The sequence below is a fragment of the Saccopteryx leptura genome, chromosome 6, assembly GCF_036850995.1.
Source record: "Saccopteryx leptura isolate mSacLep1 chromosome 6, mSacLep1_pri_phased_curated, whole genome shotgun sequence".
NCBI lineage: Eukaryota > Metazoa > Chordata > Mammalia > Chiroptera > Emballonuridae > Saccopteryx > Saccopteryx leptura.
In genome coordinates this window covers 106337694-106344318 of record NC_089508.1, presented here as the reverse complement: position 1 = coordinate 106344318, position 6625 = coordinate 106337694, and positions in this window count along the sequence as shown.

Genomic DNA, 6625 nt, shown 5'->3' with positions numbered 1-6625 from the left:
GTATGTTTGGTTGTACTTGTAAATTAAATTCGGGTTTTATATTTACATTGTCTGTATTTCCTGCTCTGGAAGATCTTACAAGATTAGGTTACAAAACGTCTTCTTTGAACCTGAGAGTGAGTGCTTCGTTTATGATCTTTTCTTTTACCAACACACAAAGTTCAATATAAAATCAGATGCCTCAGGTTAAACAGTGTTCCTCATTGAGTAGAGTTACTAAATCCTGAAGAAACAGAAGTTAACCACAAATCTAAAAGTAACTTCAATCACCTAGCTAACATAAGAAACAAGTCCATCTTAACTGCACATGTACAGGAAAATTTACAAGTGCACCAAAGTGAAACTGGAGATAGTTTTTACATTTCACACAATATGTTGCTCAAGATACATACATAATCAAAGAACCACTGTCAATCAACCAGTATTACTTTGTCATGTTTTAACAGCCTGTATAAAATTTCAGATAACTAAACAATATAGATGAATCCAGTTGTATCTTAGCACTGAAATGTAATGCTATTTTATACTTTCTGTTATTCTGCCCTTAATATGCAGCTGTATATCATATTAAGCTCATAGATGCTCTGAGATACACATTTTCATACTGATGCAGAGAAAGCACTCCACCCCCAGAGAGAGTAACTGGCAGATTAGGCCTTCAGAGTTTCAGGTTATACCCACTGAAATCCTGGAGACAGTTTCAAATAAGCCCCCTGCTGAAATCAGTGAACAAAACTACCACTGAGATAACTGAGAAGAAAACAAACAAATCAAGACTTTAAAGCCACTATACTAGAAAAGCCAAACCCAACAGTGGATTAGAAACAACAGCTGATGCCAACCCAAGAACCTAGAAATAACACAACTGAAAATTGGAGCCTGACAACACCAAACCTAGACTCAACCAGTTCTACAAACAACATACCCAAACACACAGACATAATGAGAAGACAGAGAAGTGCAATCCAAATGAAACCACAAAAGATATCTCCAGAAAAGGAACTGAGTGATATGAAAATAACCAAACTACCAGATGTAGAGTTTAAAATAAAGATTGTTAGGATGCTTAGGAATCTTAGAACAACAATGGATGGTCATTATGAACACCTAAATAAAGAAATAGCAAGTAAAAAAAAGAACATTGAAATATTAAAAAAGAATCAGCCGGAAGTGACAAATACAGTAATAGAAATGAAGACCACAATGAAAAAAATTAAAAGCAGGATAGATGAAACTGAGAATCGAATCATTGAGTTGGAGGACAAGATGAACAAAGGTATGAAAGCAGAGCAGAAAAAAGAAAAGAGACTTAAAAAGTCTGAGGAAACTCTAAGAGAGCTCTGTGACAACATGAAGAGAAAAAAATCCGCATCATAGGGGTTCCTAAAGAAGAAGAGAAAGAACAAGGGATAGAAACTTTATTCAATCAAATCATAGCTGAAAACTTTCCTGAATTGAGGCAAGGAAGGGTCTCACAAGTTCAAGAAACACAGAGAACTCCATTAAAGAAAAACTCAAAGAAATTTACACCAAGACACATCATAATTAAAATACCAAAGCTAAGTGATAAAGAGAAAATATTAAAAGCTGCTAGAGAAAAAAAGGCTATCACCTACAAAGAAACCCCCATAAGGATGACATCAGACTTCTCAACAGAAACATTTGAGGCCAGAAGGGATTGGCAAGAAATATACAAAGTAATGCAGAATAAGAGCCTAAAACTAAGACTACATTTTTAGCAAGGCTATCATTTAAAATTGAAGGAGAAATAAAAAGTTTCCCAGACAAAAAAAAACTCAAGGAATTTATTACAACCAAACCAATGCTTCAGGAAATGTTAAGGGGCCTGTTGTAAACAGATCAAAGTGAGAAAAGAATATAGGAAAAGAGGAATACAGCTTTAAAGAATAAAATGGCATAAGCAACTACATATCAATAATAACCTTAAATGTAAATGAATTAAATAATCCAATCAAAAGACATAGGGTAGCTGCTTGGATAAGAAAACAGGACCCATATATATGCGGTCTACAAGAGACACACCTTAAAAAAAGATGCACATAGACTGAAGGTAAAAGAATGGAAAATAATATTTCATGCAAATGGAAATGAAAAAAAAAGCTGGGGTAGCAATACTTATATCAGACAAAATGAACTTTATAACCAAGGCTATAGTAAGAGATAAAGAAGGTCACCACATAGTGATAAAAAGAACAATCCACCAGGAAGATATAACCATCATAAATATCTACATACCTAATATAGGAGCACCTAAATATATAAAGCAGACTTTGATGGATGTAAAGGGCGAGATCAACAGCATCACTAGATAGATCCTCAAGAGAGAAAATTACCAAAGAAACAGCAGACTTAAAAAACACACTAGATCACCTTCATTTAATAGATATCTTTAGAACCTTTCACACTAAGACAGCAGAATATACATTCTTTTTAAGTGCTCATGGTACATTCTCTAGGATAGACAACATCATAGGACACAAAAGCAGTCTCAACAATTTTAGGAAGATTGAAATCATATCAAGCATTTTCTGTGATCACAATGGCATGAAACTAGAAATCAACCACAACAGAAAAACTGAAAAATACTCAACCACATGGAAACTAAATTGCATGTTATTAAATAATGAATGGGTTAACAATGAAATCAAAGAAGAAGTAAAAATATTCCTAAAAACAAATGATAATGAGCAAACAACAACTCAAAATTTATGGAACACAGCAAAAGCAGTCCTGAGTGGGACATTCATAGCACTACAGACAATTCTTAAGAAGCTTGAAAAAGCTAAAATAAACAATCTAACCCTTCATCTAAAAGAACTAGAAAAAGAACAGCAAGTAAGGCCCAGAGGTAGTAGAAGGAAGGAAATAATAAAGATCAGAGTGGAAATAAATGATATAGAAGGTAAAGAAACAATACGGAGAATCAATAAAACCAAGAGCTGGTTCTTTGAAAGGGTAAACAAGATCGATGAACCTTTAACAAGACTCACCAAGAAAAGAAGAGAGAGAACTCAAATAAATAAAATTAGAAATGAGAGTGGAGAAATAACAACCAACACAACAGAAATACAAATATTGTAAGAAAATACTATGAAGAACTGTATGCCAAAAAATTAAACAACCTAGGTGAAATGGTCAAATTCCTTGAAACACATAATCTTCCAAAAATCAATCTGGAAGAATCAGAAAACCTAAAGACACTGATATAACAAAAGAGATCAAAACAATTATCAAAAAACTCCCCCAAAACAAAGCCCCTGGTCCTGATGGCTTCACTGGTCAATTCTACCAAATTATTCAAAGAAGAACTGACTCCTATTTCAAAAAATTCAAGATGAAGGAACACTTCCAAGTTCCTTTTATGATACAAGCATAATTCTGATTCCAAAACCAGGCAAAGACAACACAAAGAAAAAAAAAATCATAGGCCAATATCCCTGATGAATTTAGATGCTAAAATCTTCAAGAAATATAGCAAAACAAATCCAGCAATACATGAAAAAAAAATCATACATCATGATCAAGTGGGATTTATTCTGGAGAGGCAAGGATGGGTACAACATTCATAAATCAATTATTGTGATTCATCACATAAACAAAAGAAAGGAGAAAAACCACATGATAATTTCAATAGATGCAGAAAAGGCATTTGATAAAATCCAGCACCCATTTATGATCAAAACTCTTAGCAAAGTGGGAATACAGGTAACATACCTCAACATGATAAAGACCATATATGACAAACCCACAGCCAACATTATAAATGGACAAAAATTAAAACAATTTCCCTAAAATCAGGAACAAGGCAGGGATGCCCCCTTTCACTACTCTTGTTCAACATAGTACTGGAAGTCCTAGCTACAGCAATCAGACAACAACAAGAAGAAATAAAAGGCATCCAAATTGGAAAAGAAGTAAAACTATCATTATTTGCAGATGATATGATACTGTATATAGAAAACCCTAAGTTCTCAGTCAAAAAACTACTGGACATAATAAATGAATTCAGCAAGGTGGCAGGATATAAAATTAATACACAAAAATCAGAGGCATTTTTATATACAACAAAAATAATAAAGTACCTAGGAGTAAATTTAACCAAGGAGGTTGAAGACTTGTACTCAGAAAATTGTAAAACATTGATAAAAGAAATCTAGGAAGACACAAACAAGTAGAAGCATATACTGTACTCATGATTAGGAAGAAGAAACATATTAAAATGTTTATATTACCCAAAGCAATCTAAAGATTCAATGTAATACAATTAAAATACCAATGACATACTTCAAAGATATAGAAAACATTCTAAAAATTTATATGGAACCAAAAATGAACATGAATAGCCTCAGCAATCTTGAAAAAGAAGAATAAAGTGGAAGGTATCACACTTCCTGATATCAAGTTGTACTACAAGACCATTGTACTCAAAACAGCTTGGAACTGGCATAAGAACAGGCATATAGATCAATGGAACAGAATAGAGAACCCAGCAATAAACCCACATCTTTATGGACAATTGATATTTGACAAAGGAGGTAAGAGCATACAGTGGAGTAAAGACAGTTTCTTTCTTTCTTTCTTTCTTTTTTTTTTCCATTTTTTCCGAAGCTGGAAACGGGGAGGCAGTCAGACAGACTCCCGCATGCGCCCAACCGGATCCACCCGGCATGCCCACCAGGGGGTGATGTTCTGCCTATCTGAGGCGTCACTCTGTTGCATCCAGAGCCATTCTAGCGCCTGAGGCAGAGGCCACAGAGCCATCCCCAGCACCCGGGCCATCTTTGCTCCAATGGAGCCTCGGCTGCGGGAGGGGAAGAGAGAGACAGAGAGGAAGGAGAGGGGGAAGAGTGGAGAAGCAGATGGGTGCTTTTTCTGTGTGCCCTGGCTGGGAATCGAACCCAGGACTCCTGCACGCCAGGCCGACACTCTACCACTGAGCCAACCAGCCAGGGCCAAGACAGTTTCTTTAACAAATGGTGTTGGAAAAACTGGACAGCTACCTGCAAAAAAATGAAACTAGACCACCAACTTACACCATGCACAATAATAAACTCAAAATGGATAAAGGACTTAAATGTAAATCATGAAACCCTAAGCATCCTAGAAGAAAACATAGGCAGTAAGCTCATCAACATCTATCGCAGCAATATCTTTGCTGATTTATCTCCACCGTCAAATGAAATAAAAGACAGGATAAACAAATGGGACTATATCAAACTAAAAAGCTTTTGCACAGCTAAAGACAATATGAACAGAACAAAAAGACAAACCACACAATGGGAGAATATATTCGACAATACATCTTATAAGGGATTAATAACTATAATTTATATAGAACTTGTAAAACTCAACACCAGGAAGACAAACAATCCAATCAAAAAATGGGCACAAGAAATGAATAAACACTTCTCCAAAGAGGACATAAAGATGGCCAATAGGCAAATGAAAAAATGTTCAACATCACTAATCATTAGAGAAATGCAAATTAAAACCACAATGAGATACCACCTCACACCAGTCAGAATGGCGCTCATTAACAAAACAACACATTATAAGTGCTGGTGAGGATGTGGAGAAAAGGGAACCCTCCTGCACTGCTGGTGGGAATGCAGACTGGTGCAGCCACTGTGGAAAACAGTATGGAGATTCCTCAAAAAATTAGAAATGGAACTTCCCTTTGACCCAGCCATCCCACTTTTAGGAATATATCCCAAGGACACCATATCACCAACTGAAAAAAACACCCCATGTTTTGGCAGCATTGTTCACAATAGCGAAGATCTGGAAACAGCCCAAGTGTCTATCAGAGGACAAGTGGATTAAAAAGCAGTGGTACATATATACAATGGAATACAATGGGGCTATGAAAAAGAAGGACATATTACCTTTTGCAACAATATGGAGGGACCTGGAAACTATTATGTTGAGTGAAATAAGCCAGGCAGAGAAAGAAAAATATCATATGACCTCACTCATTTAAGGAATCTAAGGAATAACGAGAACTGAGGAACGGAATTGAGACAGAGGAGGGATCAAAGGGACCAGAGAAAAAAAGGACAGAGGAAAAGGGGATGATAGGATGGGATAAACCTGAAGGAAAGGAGGAGGGCGCTGTAGGGAGGGGGGCAAGTGAGATGTTGAGGGGAATAGAGGGGAGGGGGGATGCCTTCGAGGTGACCCTAGAATCTATGTAAACAATTAATTAAATAAAAAATAAAACAAAAAAATCTGTGCTTAGCCTCTTGAACTGAATGAAAAGAAGAGGTTTCAAATAACTGTTCATATACTTCTCATTAGAACTTATACAAAGATCAGTTCATACTTCTGAAGATATTATAAGCTTTTAGGAAAATGCTTAACGTTTTATTACACATCAGATTTAGTTTTTCATTGTATCTGGGTTTTTGCTAATATGAGTTTCAAGTGTTCTGAGATAGCTTTGCTCATGTGTATATTTGGTTCTTCTTGAAAATTAACTTCAGGTTTTCATGTCTACATTGTCTGTATTTCCTGCTCCGGAAGATCTTCCAAGATTATGTTACAAAAAGTCTTCTTTTAACCTAACACTGCTTCATTTTTGAACTGCAATTTTACCAGCACATGG